Source organism: Anguilla anguilla, chromosome 19 (genome assembly GCF_013347855.1).
Source record: "Anguilla anguilla isolate fAngAng1 chromosome 19, fAngAng1.pri, whole genome shotgun sequence".
Classification (NCBI taxonomy): domain Eukaryota; kingdom Metazoa; phylum Chordata; class Actinopteri; order Anguilliformes; family Anguillidae; genus Anguilla; species Anguilla anguilla.
Genome location: NC_049219.1, coordinates 10998870 through 11014574, shown reverse-complemented (window position 1 = coordinate 11014574; position 15705 = coordinate 10998870). Strand labels below are relative to the sequence as shown.

The 15705-nt window shown below is 46.8% G+C and overlaps 2 long non-coding RNA genes across 3 annotated transcripts in view; one reads left to right on the top strand and one right to left on the bottom strand.

Annotated features, from left to right (window-relative positions):
• LOC118219034 overlaps positions 1–9684 on the top strand; it is a 126950-nt gene extending 117266 nt beyond the window's left edge. Inside the window, exons 4-5 of the long non-coding RNA XR_004763640.1 lie at positions 8770–8976; positions 9483–9684. This is a non-coding gene — a long non-coding RNA (uncharacterized LOC118219034). The remainder of the gene's footprint in view (positions 1–8769; positions 8977–9482) is intronic.
• Positions 9685–10693: 1009 nt separating this feature from the next.
• LOC118219033 overlaps positions 10694–15705 on the bottom strand; it is a 52554-nt gene continuing 47542 nt past the window's right edge. The window contains exons 3-4 of one of the 2 annotated variants that reach the window (XR_004763638.1): positions 11961–12133; positions 10694–11836 (exon numbers count right to left, since the gene is read on the bottom strand). This is a non-coding gene — a long non-coding RNA (uncharacterized LOC118219033). The remainder of the gene's footprint in view (positions 11837–11960; positions 12134–15705) is intronic. The other variant, XR_004763639.1, reaches the window with a different exon arrangement.

Genomic DNA, 15705 nt, shown 5'->3' with positions numbered 1-15705 from the left:
CACAGGATCACCAGTAGGGGTAGCAACGTCACCAGTGCATAACAACTGTTACGATAGAATGAGTCTGAGTTCTTTGGTGTGTTTTAAAGCCGTAGCTCGCTCTTTGGCACGTGCGTGAATGCGTGTGTGGGTGCGTGGGTGCTTGGGTGTGGCTTTAAGGTTATAGCAGACCAGCAGCTGAGCACAGGAATGGACAAGGGCTCTCAATGGCAAGAGTGTACAAACTAATGAAAGGGGCCTGAACTCCAACGTGTGTCTGGGTCTTCAAACAAACGGGGATATGCAAGTACTGGCTTGCTAACGTAGGCCTGTCATCCCCCACTAAGCACAGGCCATCCATAAGTCCTCCCCACTACATCTGATTCTGGGCCAACTTCTCCAGGTCATTCCACCTTATCTTGGTCACCTTCACCTGCGCATGAAGGAGATTTCTTTGCTTTGAATGATGTTTTCCTCCGCAATGATGAACCATGAGATGGACAGTTAATCGAGCCAGCGGCGCACCAGGTTGCAAACACAGAAACCGCCAACTGTTAAGCCAGAAAACAGTCTGTCTCAAGCGTCAACTCGACAGATGAGAATGTCCTTCTTCAGCTAAAGCAGGGCCAGTGTTGGACCAAAGGCAGGTGGAGGCAATTAGGCCTTCAGCAGCTGATCAGGGTGTGGCACCAGATCACCAGGGACAGAGAGAGAGAGGCACAGGATCGCCAGTAGGGGTAGCAGTGTTTCTGTACATAACTGTGATCACTGGATGAGTATGGTTTCTTAGCCTAAATGTGTAACCTGCTCTTTTGTGAGTGCGTTTGTGCGTGCATGCGTGCGTGCGTGCGTGCATGGGTGCTTGGGTGTGGCTTTAAGGTTATAGCAGACCAGCAGCTGAGCACACGAATGGACAAGGGCTCTCAATGGCAAGAGTGTACAAACTAATGAAAGGGGCCTGAACTCCAACGTATGTCTGGGTCTTCAAACAAACGGGGTTATGCAAGTATTGACTTGCTTACGTAGGCCCGTCATCCCCCACTAAGCACAGGCCATCCACAAGCCCCCCCCCCGCTGCACCTGGTTTTGGACAAAGTTCTCCAGGTCATTCCACCCCATCTTGGTCACCTTCACCTGTGCATGAAGGAGATTCGTTTGTTGAAGTTTTCTTTCCTTTGAGTCATGTTTTCCTCCACAATGATGAACCATGAGATGGACAGTAAATCGAGCCAGTGGCGCACCAGGTTGCGAACACAGAAACCGCCAACTGTTAAGCCAGAAAACAGTGTGTCTCAAGCGTCAACTCGACAGATGAGAATGTCCTTCTTCAGCTAAAGCAGGGCCAGTGTTGGACCAAAGGCAGGTGGAGGCAATTAGGCCTTCAGCAGCTGATCAGGGTGTGGCACCAGATCACCAGGGACAGAGAGAGAGAGGCACAGGATCGCCAGTAGGGGTAGCAGTGTTTCTGTACATAACTGTGATCACTGGATGAGTATGGTTTCTTAGCCTAAATGTGTAACCTGCTCTTTTGTGAGTGCGTTTGTGCGTGCGTGCGTGCGTGGGTGCTTGGATGTGGCTTTCAGTTTATAGCAGACCAGCAGCTGAGCACACGAATGGACAAGGGCTTTCAATGGCAAGAGTGTACAAACTAATGAAAGGGGCCTGAACTCCAACGTATGTCTGGGTCTTCAAACAAACGGGGTAATGCAAGTATTGACTTGCTTAAGTAGGCCCGTCATCCCCCACTAAGCACAGGCCATCCACAAGCCCCCCCCCGCTGCACCTGGTTTTGGACAAAGTTCTCCAGGTCATTCCACCCCATCTTGGTCACCTTCACCTGTGCATGAAGGAGATTCGTTTGTTGAAGTTTTCTTTCCTTTGAGTCATGTTTTCCTCCACAATGATGAACCATGAGATGGACAGTAAATCGAGCCAGTGGCGCACCAGGTTGCGAACACAGAAACCGCCAACTGTTAGGCCAGAAAACAGTGTGTCTCAAGCGTCAACTCGACAGATGAGAATGTCCTTCTTCAGCTAAAGCAGGGCCAGTGTTGGACCAAAGGCAGGTGGAGGCAATTAGGCCTTCAGCAGCTGATCAGGGTGTGGCACCAGATCACCAGGGACAGAGAGAGAGAGGCACAGGATCGCCAGTAGGGGTAGCAGTGTTTCTGTACATAACTGTGATCACTGGATGAGTATGGTTTCTTAGCCTAAATGTGTAACCTGCTCTTTTGTGAGTGCGTGCGTGCGTGCGTGCGTGCGTGCGTGCGTGGGTGTGGCTTTAAGGTTATAGCAGACCAGCAGCTGAGCACAGGAATGGACAAGGGCTCTCAATGGCAAGAGTGTACAAACTAATGAAAGGGGCCTGAACTCCAACGTATGTCTGGGTCTTCAAACAAACGGGGTTATGCAAGTATTGACTTGCTTACGTAGGCCCGTCATCCCCCACTAAGCACAGGCCATCCATAAGTCCACCCCACTGCATCTGATTCTGGGCCAACTTCTCCAGGTCATTCCACCTTATCTTGGTCACCTTCACCTGCGCATGAAGGAGATTTCTTTGCTTTGAATGATGTTTTCCTGCACAATGATGAACCATGCTCACTTCACCTGGTTGCTTGGGTCTGAAACGGGTACTGATTTGAGGGTGAAAACAAAAACCAGCAGAGATTGTGGCTTTTTAAGACCAGGGCCTGATTCCAACGTGTGTCTGGGTCTTCAAACAAAGGGGTTATGCAAGTACTGACTTGCTTACTTAGGCCTGTCATCCCCCACTAAGCAAAGGCCATCCATAAGTCCTCCCCACTGCATCTGATTCTGGGCCAGCTTCTCCAGGTCATTCCACCTTATCTTGGTCACCTTCACCTGCGCATGAAGGAGATTCGTTTGTTGAAGTTTTCTTTCCTTTGAGTCATGTTTTCCTCCACAATGATGAACCATGAGATGGACAGTAAATCGAGCCAGTGGCGCACCAGGTTGCGAACACAGAAACCGCCAACTGTTAAGCCAGAAAACAGTGTGTCTCAAGCGTCAACTCGACAGATGACAATGTCCTTCTTCAGCTAAAGCAGGGCCAGTGTTGGACCAAAGGCAGGTGGAGGCAATTAGGCCTTCAGCAGCTGATCAGGGTGTGGCACCAGATCACCAGGGACAGAGAGAGAGAGGCACAGGATCGCCAGTAGGGGTAGCAGTGTTTCTGTACATAACTGTGATCACTGGATGAGTATGGTTTCTTAGCCTAAATGTGTAACCTGCTCTTTTGTGAGTGCGTGCGTGCGTGCGTGGGTGCTTGGGTGTGGCTTTCAGGTTATAGCAGATCAGCAGCTGAGCACAGGAATGGACAAGGGCTTTCAATGGCAAGAGTGTACAAACTAATGAAAGGGGCCTGAACTCCAACGTATGTCTGGGTCTTCAAACAAACGGGGTAATGCAAGTATTGACTTGCTTAAGTAGGCCCGTCATCCCCCACTAAGCACAGGCCATCCACAAGCCCCCCCCCCCCCCCCCCGCTGCACCTGGTTTTGGACAAAGTTCTCCAGGTCATTCCACCCCATCTTGGTCACCTTCACCTGTGCATGAAGGAGATTCGTTTGTTGAAGTTTTCTTTCCTTTGAGTCATGTTTTCTTCCACAATGATGAACCATGAGATGGACAGTAAATCGAGCCAGTGGCGCACCAGGTTGCGAACACAGAAACCGCCAACTGTTAAGCCAGAAAACAGTGTGTCTCAAGCGTCAGCTCGACAGATGAGAATGTCCTTCTTCAGCTAAAGCAGGGCCAGTGTCGGACCAAAGGCAGGTGGAGGCAATTAGGCCATCAGCAGCTGATCAGGGTGTGGCACCAAATCAGCGGGGAGTGACAGAGGCACAGGGTCAGCAGTAGGGGTAGCAAAGTCGCCGTTACATAACTGTGATCACAGGATGAGTACGTTTTTGTAGCCTAAATCTGTAGCCTGCTCTTTTGTGAGTGCGTGTGTACGTGGGTGTGGCTTTAAGGTTATAGCAGACCAGCAGCTGAGCACAGGAATGGACAAGGGCGCTCAATGGCAAGAGTGTACAAACTAATGAAAAGGGCCTGAACTCCTACGTATGTCTGGGTCTTCAAACAAACGGGGTTATGCAAGTATTGACTTGCTTACGTAGGCCTGTCATCCCCCACTAAGCACAGGCCATCCATAAGTCCTCCCCACTGCATCTGATTCTGGGCCAACTTCTCCAGGTCATTCCACCTTATCTTGGTCACCTTCACCTGCGCATGAAGGAGATTTCTTTGCTTTGAATGATGTTTTCCTGCACAATGATGAACCATGCTCACTTCACCTGGTTGCTTGGGTCTGAAACGGGTACTGATTTGAGGGTGAAAACAAAAACCAGCAGAGATTGTGGCTTTTTAAGACCAGGGCCTGATTCCAACGTGTGTCTGGGTCTTCAAACAAAAGGGTTATGCAAGTACTGACTTGCTTACTTAGGCCTGTCATCCCCCACTAAGCAAAGGCCATCCATAAGTCCTCCCCACTGCATCTGATTCTGGGCCAGCTTCTCCAGGTCATTCCACCCTATCTTGGTCACCTTCACCTGCGCATGAAGGAGATTCGTTTGTTGAAGTTTTCTTTCCTTTGAGTCATGTTTTCCTCCACAATGATGAACCATGAGATGGACAGTAAATCGAGCCAGTGGCGCACCAGGTTGCGAACACAGAAACCGCCAACTGTTAAGCCAGAAAACAGTGTGTCTCATGCGTCAACTCGACAGATGACAATTCCCTTCTTCAGCCAAAGCAGGGCCAATGTTGGTCCAAAGGCAGGTGGAGGCAATTAGGCCATCAGCAGCTGATCAGGGTGTGGTACCAGATCACCAGGGACAGAGAGAGAGAGGCACAGGATCGCCAGTAGGGGTAGCAGTGTTTCTGTACATAACTGTGATCACTGGATGAGTATGGTTTCTTAGCCTAAATGTGTAACCTGCTCTTTTGTGAGTGCGTTTGTGCGTGCGTGCTTGCGTGCGTGCGTGCTTGGGTGTGGCTTTAAGGTTATAGCAGACCAGCAGCTGAGCACAGGAATGGACAAGGGCTCTCAATGGCAAGAGTGTACAAACTAATGAAAGGGGCCTGAACTCCAACGTATGTCTGGGTCTTCAAACAAACGGGGTTATGCAAGTATTGACTTGCTTACGTAGGCCCGTCATCCCCCACTAAGCACAGGCCATCCACAAGTCCCCCCCGCTGCACCTGGTTTTGGACAAAGTTCTCCAGGTCATTCCACCCCATCTTGGTCACCTTCACCTGTGCATGAAGGAGATTCTCTTTGTTGAAGTTTTCTTTCCTTTGAGTCATGTTTTCCTCCACAATGATGAACCATGAGATGGACAGTAAATCGAGCCAGTGGCGCACCAGGTTGCGAACACAGAAACCGCCAACTGTTAAGCCAGAAAACAGTGTGTCTCAAGCGTCAACTCGACAGATTACAATTCCCTTCTTCAGCCAAAGCAGGGCCAATGTTGGTCCAAAGGCAGGTGGAGGCAATTAGGCCATCAGCAGCTGATCAGGGTGTGGTACCAGATCACCAGGGACAGAGAGAGAGAGGCACAGGATCGCCAGTAGGGGTAGCAGTGTTTCTGTACATAACTGTGATCACTGGATGAGTATGGTTTCTTAGCCTAAATGTGTAACCTTCTCTTTTGTGAGTGCGTTTGTGCGTGTGTGCGTGCGTGCGTGGGTGCTTGGGTGTGGCTTTAAGGTTATAGCAGTCCAGCAGCTGAGCAGAGGAATGGACTTGGGCTCTCAATGGCAAGAGTGTAAAAACTAATGAAAGGGGTCTGAACTCCAACGTGTGTCTGGGTCTTCAAACAAACGGTGTTATGCAAGTATTGACTTGCTTACGTAGGCCCGTCATCCCCCACTAAGCACAGGCCATCCACAAGCCCCCCCCCCCCCCCCCCCCCCCCCCCCGCTGCACCTGGTTTTGGACAAAGTTCTCCAGGTCATTCCTCCCCATCTTGGTCACCTTCACCTGTGCATGAAGGAGATTCGTTTGTTGAAGTTTTCTTTCCTTTGAGTCATGTTTTCCTCCACAATGATGAACCATGAGATGGACAGTAAATCGAGCCAGTGGCGCACCAGGTTGCGAACACAGAAACCGCCAACTGTTAAGCCAGAAAACAGTGTGTCTCAAGCGTCAACTCGACAGATGAGAATGTCCTTCTTCAGCTAAAGCAGGGCCAGTGTCGGACCAAAGGCAGGTGGAGGCAATTAGGCCATCAGCAGCTGATCAGGGTGTGGCACCAAATCAGCGGGGAGTGACAGAGGCACAGGGTCAGCAGTAGGGGTAGCAAAGTCGCCGTTACATAACTGTGATCACAGGATGAGTACGTTTTTGTAGCCTAAATCTGTAGCCTGCTCTTTTGTGAGTGCGTGTGTGCGTTGGTTGGTTATGGGTTTAAGGTAACAGCAGTCCAGCAGCTGAGCAGAGGAATGGACTTGGGCTCTCAATGGCAAGAGTGTAAAAACTAATGAAAGGGGCCTGAATTCCAATGTGTAGTCCTTTATGTGTCGTCCTCAAGATGTGTCTGTACAGATTAGATACCCATAATGCATTTTGTTTATCATCACCGACCCACGAATGTGATTGCCAGCTATTTTCTGTATATGCCAACATGTGCAAAAGACAACTTGTAAGCATTACAATTTGGAAACTGATAACTTTTTTGGCGTTTTGTCAAAGAACTGTAAATTGCCAAAACAAAGGGGGATAATTCAATTCTCTGCCGCAACCACAATATGATGCGATGTGACAGCGGTCTGATCATCTGACATAGGGACACCCTCTCTACCATGCCTGTTTGCCTGTACATGTTTACTACCCTGAGCGGGGAACTCCCAATTTGTTATTAATTAGATGGCTAAGAGTGCACAATAATTAAATATACCTGTTTTTAGATTAAATAATTTGGGGGCACAGGTTACACCTCGTGTGGGTAGGATGCTACGCCCTTTGCCATTTGGAGCCCAAGATTGTTTTTCTGCTTCACTGTTGCCTAAAACTTCTAAATGACTCATTTGTGAAGAAAAAAAAAAAATTATAATTCACAACACAACATTACAAACCAATGTAATGGCAATGTAATTCTTCTTCTATGTGTAGAAGAAGAAAAAGCAGGCTAACCACATCATCTCAAGAACTGAAATACTTGGCGCGATGAAAACTGAAGCAGGCTGTGTCACTTGTAATGCGTCTCACCTTCCCCTCCTGTGAAAAACTCCAGTTCTGCACAGCAAAATATTTAAAAATCTGGCGCGAGCGTAACGGCCACCGTGGCCTAGTGGTGTCGTCTTCGGTTCGCGATGCAGCGCGTTCAGGGTTCGAGCCTTGTTCTTGGCCTCTTTTTCGCTTGCGGTTCTCTGTTCTCATCTTCCTCTACCATCTGAAACGTCTCTGCCTCGGCTCGATTGCGGGTGGCGCGATGGTACTGTCGCCGTCTTTGGAACCCAAGCTTCGGTGTTCAAATCTCGCGTCTACTTTAGATATTCTTGTGTTGTTGGGTTCTCATCTTCTGTTACCCGATGCAGCACCCTTGGTTCTGTTGCCTGACTGGTGGCGTAGCGGTACTGTCGATGTCTTTGAATGCGAAGCTCGTGAGTTCGATCCCGCGTGTTCCATTTGGTTTTTCTTGGGCCTCTTTGGTCTCACTGGTTCTTCTACCCTCTGCAGCCCTGGAGCCAGAGGTCAGCAGTGGCTCAGCGGGTAAGTGTGCCGGTCTCGGAAATTCTGAAATTGTGGGTTCAAGCCCCACTCCTGCTCCTCCTCTAGTAGGTATAATCAGAAGGAAGTAGGTAGGTAGGTAGGTAGGTATAATCTCCTGTCGAAATTTCTTTTAAAAATGATGTTATCACAAACACAATAGGCATAGACTGCGAATTGGATGTCTTTTTCCATCTCTAGTGAACGGAAACTAATATTGATGTTCATTTTTTATTTTAATTTTAAATTGAAACTTGTTGATAGACCATTTTAAGACTGCATTTTTCAAAATGTGTGTTTGTGAAACAATCACACAACAGGGAAACTCAAGCATTTGTATGGATTTCTGCAAACACACTAGTTTAAATCTGACGTCTAAGAAGCATGCAGTGGCAAGAAGGAATACTACTTTCAGTGGGGGGGGGGGGGGGGATTAATTATTGTGACAAATGGCTGCTGTGCTTCATTGACAACTTGGTTTACTGTAATGGGAGCTTATTCCATTACAGCTTTTACACAGTAGTCACCAGTATGTAACTACGGTTACGTTCTAGAATATAAAGATTTCATATACACACACACTCTCTCTTTCTCTCACTCACACTCTCACACAGCATATACTATGCATCAGAAACACTCTTCAGGAGCCGAATGTGGGTATGTCAGTGACTACTGTCTGCAGAAAACTTCACAAACAAAACTGCAGTGACTATGCTGGAAAGAAAACCACTAGCTAACCGCAAAATAGAATGGGCAGGTTACAGTTTGCTAAGGAGGGGGGGGGGGATATAAAAAGTGCTGTAATTTCTACATGGTGAAAGTATATACACCTACCCTTAAATAAAAGCTGAGAATGTGCACTTCAACTGGTTTGATTAAAATTGTGGAGTACAAAGCCAAATGAGGAAGAAATGTCTTTGTCCCAAACATTATGGAGCTCGCTGTATTTGGACACACATATGTATACAGTATATGTATACAGTACACACACACACACACATATACACAAATAGCACAATGTCAGCTGTATCTGCCTGGTTCTGCTCCCTCTACAGCAGTTGGATGAGTGAGCCTGTGGCCTGGCGTGACCTCTCTTCCGGACCCTTCCACCAGCAGGTCTTCATCCCGCACGGCTGGTGGCAGTTATAGAATCAATACCGTAGAACTCAGGCCCCCCTTTTGTCAGGGAACTGACTGGCCGCCATTCCAGTGCCGAACCCAGGAACCTTCCCTTACCGTGGAGCGGATATCGATTCCCCCGAGTGTGTTCCCCATATCCGCACGCACACAGACACACATACATACATCACAGTGTGAGTGCAAACTAAATTTTAGAAAATGAAAGGAGATGACAGGAAAAAAATGACAAGTCATCACGTCTTTTTTTGTGATGTGTGTGAAGCTGACTGTTTAAAAAAAACAAAATCTCTCACCATAAAGACAGATTGATTGACAAAGACAGTGGTTGATTCAAACCCCACTGCCAAAAATGCCTGGGAAATTTACACATTAACTGTTTCCCAGCTGAAAGCAAATATCTGACACATTTTTTTATTTACAAATTACAAAAAAGCCATCACAAAACTAGATAAATTAAACATTGCCTGGAACACTTGTAAGACGTCCCAATTCATTTAGTTCGTCTTCACTCCAGCGGCGCAATTGCAGAAACACTATCAATCATATTTGATATTAGCTCAATATGCGCACTATGTACTGACAGTGATAGATGGTCTTTTCATTATTCTGCTCATCGTCCTGACAACAGAGGGGTGTGGAGGATGCAGTAACCATGCCAACGGGAGCCTGTATCAGACGCTAACGAGATGGGCTTTGTAACCCAGGAGAACCGACCCTTCGCTGGTTAAAGACAGGAGCTCTGAAAATAAACTGGACCCAAACTGCCCATAATTTACAGCTTGTAGACTTTGGTAAATACCTCTGTGCTCTCCTACCATGTGAGTGTGTCTGTGTGCATATATGTACGTATGGTTGTGTGTACATGCATGTATGTATGTGTGCATGTGAGTGTGTGCCTGCCTGTGTACATGTGCCTGTGTGCATGCATGTACATATGTATGGGAGTGGGTGTGCATGTGTGGGACGTGTGATTGTGTGTGCCTGCTTGTTTGTCGTACATGTTCAGAAATATGACCCAGGGGTGTTATTGGGGGTGGGCCAGAGGTGGTATGGGGGGGTAGGCTCAGGGGTGTTATGGGGGATTAGGATTTAGGATTTTATTAGGATTCCCGTTAGCTGATGCAGAACATCAGCTAATCTTCTTGGGGTCCACACAACATCACAACAGATAAGACACTTACAGACAAAACAACCACATGAAATACAATCTAAAAAGTATAACTAACAATATTCTCTCTCACAAACATATTACTGTACATATTCTTATTCATATACACTTATATATATTAATATACACTGAATTCATAAACACTGAATATACATACAAAGTGAAACCTTACAACATGTACATATACATATTGATGGGGGTGTTATTGGGGGGGGTGGGGGGGGGTGGGACCAGACAGAGGGGCAGGACCAGGGAGTGGGACACAGCAGGGCACTTGGTTTGCATGGTATAAGCGTCCCGCTGTGGTGCTCAGTGTACCTGACTCAGCCCGCTGGTGATATGAGACTAACCCAGGGCCCCACTGGAGAGCTGGGCAACAGACTGCACCTGACAGGTGGGCTGCTTCTGTACGCTACCCAGTCCCGATCAGGCGGCCAAGTGGGTGGGGCTACAGAGCACCTCGCCGGCTCGGCAGTCTGTCACAGGGAGGCAGCCGCGGCGGCGGCAGCCAGATGTCGCACGACAGCGTGAGGAGTCGCCATCTCCGCGCCAGCTGTTCCGCCGGTGGGCGCGCGTCTGTTCCGTTGCCTGGCGCCCGCGTGCGCTCATAACAGCACCCTGCATGAGCCCCACAGCACCACCCAACCCCGCCCCCCCCCCCTCCCCCAGGCTCCTCACAGACAAGGCACAGCGGGATGAGGCACAAACACGGGGGCCCTCCTCTCCCAGGGCATCCGGATCCAGGGTGGGGCCTCAGGGCGGGGTTTCAGGGGCCAGCATATCGACATGTTCAGACCAGGTAGTTTTTGAGTCAACAGACCAAAGCTATATACACTAAAGGCGGGTCATGTTTATGTGTATATATATATATATATATATATATATAATTATCTTGGATCTAGTCTCAAATAAACAATGTGCTGCTAGACACAAACACCCCCCCCCCCCCTTTGTGGTGGCGACTGGCTCATGCACACAGAGGGAACTGAAAAGCACGGTGGTGTTGGAGATATCTTGGCTTGTCCTCAGCAGGTCTGATTGGAGTCCGCTCAGCGAGAGACTCTAAATTAAATCATTTGTTTTCAGCTTCCTCCTGTCCCGTCCGGGTGTATCAAGAGGCAAATACCACACACGCGATATATCAAACACTGGGGATTTCAAAAATTCCTTTTCAGCACTATTTTAAAGGTTGTTACATTTGACCATCTTTGCCAACACGTTTGATGCCAATCTTGTAGAATCGCAGCAGAACGAGATTCACAGTCGTATCCGAGGTGATATAAAACGCTGTGCTTTTACAAACTGAAATACCCACCAACAAAGCACCAGGCTGAACTTGAGCACGAGTTGCTCTAACACAAATCTGCCATGTCATAGCTTATAGGAAATATATCACATTATTTGTATTGTGGGAGAAGCAAGGATTAATTAAAAATGTGTTTATTTTCTGAATCGAGCGGATCCAACAGTCAATGCCCTTGTTAAAATGTTCAGAACTCTAAGTACTGAACACAAGCGATATTGCCTGCTAGAACCCCTCACTTAACCTACATGTAAAATATGTTCAATGTGATTAAATTTTATCTGACAGTACACAGTGAGAAATAATGATGTTTGCTTTGCTTTGATGGTCAAAGCTAAGATGGCGGACACCAACCCAGTGCTGAACTGAACAGACTCCACAGATGGCAGCTGTGAGGTGAGTACCTTTACCTGTATCACGGGCAAGGACGTGGAAGCACTGTGAGCCACATCAGCGCGTCACCACGGTCACGCGACTCCAAGGCGGCGGCGGCGGGGGTCAAAGGTCAAAGCTGCAGAGAAACAGAGGCACAAGACAAGGACCAGGCTGAAAACCCCAGGTCTCCGTTTACTCCCATGACTGACATTACAGCTGTAGAGTAAGTGAACGGTGTGTGTGTGGGGGGTGGGGGGTACGGTCAGTGAACTGTGAGGCAAGTTCATCTTGTAATCCGCCTGGCGGAGCTACTGGTGCAGACACCGCGAGAAGCTTCCGGGGCTTAAACGTTTCTCTGGACTGCAGGGTTTTCATTCGATGCTTCCGGTGGATGAAAGGATGAGCGCATTACTTATTGAACACATACGGACGGCTGTATAAAAGAAACGGATGAAAAGCTCTTCAAAGACAGCCGGAGCTAAGGAACCGCATGTCATGGCTTCATGGGGATGGACATGGGGAAGACGTTCTTTAGTACAGGGGCAGAAACCGTGAACCCTTGTCAGTTTCTTATTGAAGTACAAATAAACAAATGTGTATACCAAAATATTTTTTAAGAAATGATGTGCATCTTTCTTGTTAAACAGCGGAAGGCATGTGCACAACCATTTTAGGGTGCAAAGAAAACGATTCAACTGTGAAACATGTTATTTAGACATTACACATTTATACATTCATGTTTAAAGTTCAGTTTGTAACTGTCTGTACTCTCAGCTCTGTACTCCAGCACATTGGATTTGAAATGAAACAAAGAACATGAGGTTAAAGTGCAGACAGTCAGCCCTAATTATCACCCAAATCCAGTGATCCATGTAGGAATTACACCCTGTAAGTGTCTCTACAAAAATATAGTTTAATTACGTTTAATTTAGCTAACTTGTTTGTGAAGACAAAAATCGGCAAATATAATGCTTGGAATTTCTTGTTCATTAAATACATTAAACTGCCTAACACGCTGTACTGAACATGTAACCAACAGGTCTCCTTCAAATGAAAGTTAAACAATGAACCCTTTGAAAATAGCATGGTGCTTAGCTTGACTTTGACAACTGCCTTTAAGAAAAAAAAACGGTTTTCTGGTCGGTAATTTCAAATAGACCTCTTGTTGAATGCATACTGTGATTTCACTCAATTTAATTATCTCAGAAAACCAAAAACAAAATGGAAATAGCAGACCCAGGGTCAAATACGTATTTGTTTTGGATTCAAATACTTTTCTATGCTTTACTGATCTTGTCTGGTATATTGGAACCAATTAAACACTCTCAAAAAGTGCAAACCCCACCTTTGGGTCATATTGGCAGGCTCAGTTACAGCAGGCAAGATCAACAGAGCACAGAAAATTATTTGAATCCAAAACAAATACGTATTTGACCCAGGTCTGGGAAATAGTGGACAGTCCGCTCGGTAGTAGCGACTCTCCTAACCAGCCAGCTAGCATTCTGATGTAACGCCAAGCCTGTAGAAGCCAGTGGCTCAATCAGCCACATAGCCGTGTGAAGGCCTGCGCCTGACGGCCACAGGCTGCCTGATTAAGGCGGAGAAGCGGATTCACCATTAACCGCGCCAGGGCACCGCCGTGCCGAACCGCAGCGGGAAAACGTGGCGGTCAGCAGCAGCGGGGCGGTCAGCAGCGGGGCGGTCAGCAGCGGGGGGGTCAGCAGCGGGGTGCTCCGTCGGCTGGAGAAGAGCCAGGAGGAGCGTCAGGAATCTACTGAGTCACCAGCCAGGTGGTCACCCAATGTTTCATTCCCCTCTACCCCTCCTCTCTCCATCTCTGTCACTCTGTTTCTATCCTCCCATCTCTGTCTCGCCTCCCTCTCTCTCTTTCCCACCCTCCCACTGCCCCCCCCTCTCCCATCCCCCTTTCTCCTTTATTTCAGTCATACACTCTGTCCTCCCGACCCTTAATTCTCACAAATCCAGATTTCCTTTTGCAGGGTGAATTTCATTTACGCTCATCTGGTCTTTGTGCAGTCGATGATTTACTGAAATGACAGGTTTTCTAAAACTATAGCCTTCTGAAGATTCATTATTGTCCTCCGCAATAGAGCAACTTAATCAACATACAGTACACCCTCTGTGGTACAAGCACATGGGAATAGAGGGTTGTAATGAAAGGTCATTTTAAAGGTGACATGAAAATAAACCCGCAATAAGAATTTGAATCCTTTATTGATTGAGACTGGGGAAAAAAAAAAAAAAAAACTTATTTTGCTAGCAGAAATTATTACTTTGTTCATAATCAAATTAGCAGGAATCAGGATAATTGGGGTCGCGTTTGAACGATAGTTTTCCTCATGACACACAAACCACCGCGTTCCTTAAGGGGCACAGCATTTAAAGTCTTTTACAAATGGAAATTGATGCATTTTCTTTTCACGTTCACATTTTTTATTTATTTTTTACATGGTATAATAAACAGCCGTAATTACACGTTAGGGGTCCGCGCCCTTTTCCATTGATCGCCCAGTAGAGACAGCTGCTGAAAAGGACACAGTGAATAAGACCGAGACGGTGAGAAAAAGAGAAGAATGAGAAGGACAAGACGGGCATTCAGATGATCTCTTTATTTAAAAGCTGCAGGTCAGAAACACCTGTAGCGGGCTGCAGCCTGCGTACTGGCCTGAGCTGAACCCCGGTGTCGGGTGCATTGTGCGTGTGCAGCCTCGGTTACATCAGCCTGCCATTCTGCTCTTTTAGACACCCCACTCCTGCGCCCCCCCCCCTCTCCTCTGCACTCCCTCCCTCCTTTCCCCCCTCAGCCACAGGGCCGTACATTTCTCTGTGGAAATTTTCAAGGTCCGCGTTCTATTCCCTTTTATCTAAACCAGGAACTAATCGCATCAATAAATCACACAAAAGTGCGTACACCCACTCCCGCATTCCTGACGCTGCTTGTTTTACATCTTTTATTTCCCTTCACAAATGGCTATTTTGTGTGAACAGCCTTAGAAAAATTCTAAGGAAACTCAGCCAGACAGCCTTTTCAATAATAAATAGTAGTGATGGAATCGTGAAGTAGACAGGAAATCAAAGAAAGGTCAAAAGAGGAATTGTTAAAAAAATTAAATAATAATTCTGTGCAACACTTTCTGTGGACAGGTGGGGAGAAATGAACTGAAAGGCGCACACACACGCGTGCATGGGCGCGCACACACACATGTACACACACACACTGAATTCAGAATGGTAGGGTGGAACATCCAGTTCTAGTGCAGAAGGTACTGCGATTGCTTTCCCTGGCATCAAACATCAATGCCACGAACAGTGTGGAATGTACAAAGACATTTAAAAATAACACAAATATTTAATTAGCATCTTTCCTTGCATAAACCTACTGCCTCAGATTACGGGTGAACCATTTTATTATAATATTTAAACATCAAGATGAAGGGAATGCCCCAGCCAACTGCTTTTTTGCCATTAAATATTATAAAAAATAAAATTGCTAAAGCTTTTACAGTTGCACATATCTGTCCACACCAATATTCCCTCTGTCTGAAGGTCTCTCTCTCTCTACCTCTCAAGAGCTGTTATGTTCTCATTTTGTTTTCTCATTAGTGAAAACCCTTAGGTTCTCCACGCTCAGTTCACAGAAAGGAATAAAAACAGGAACTCACCAAAATTGATTTCTCGAAAACTACATTGTTATACTTTCACATTTAATAGAGGACACATCATCTCTCTCTCTCACACGCACACACACACACAAGTAAAACAAAATGTAGTGTGTGAAAAGATAAAACACTGTAAAAAATCGCTGTGTCGCTTATCACTATAGCTTACAAATGGAGACATTTATAAAACATCCAGAATTGAGACTAAAAAAAGGAGTAGAATCTTAGTAAAATGGGGGAATGTTCTAGTGGCATTCGTGGACAAAAATAATACATAAATAAGTTGCTGGGCTAGCAGTGGGCTAGCCAGTAAAGCCATGTTCTG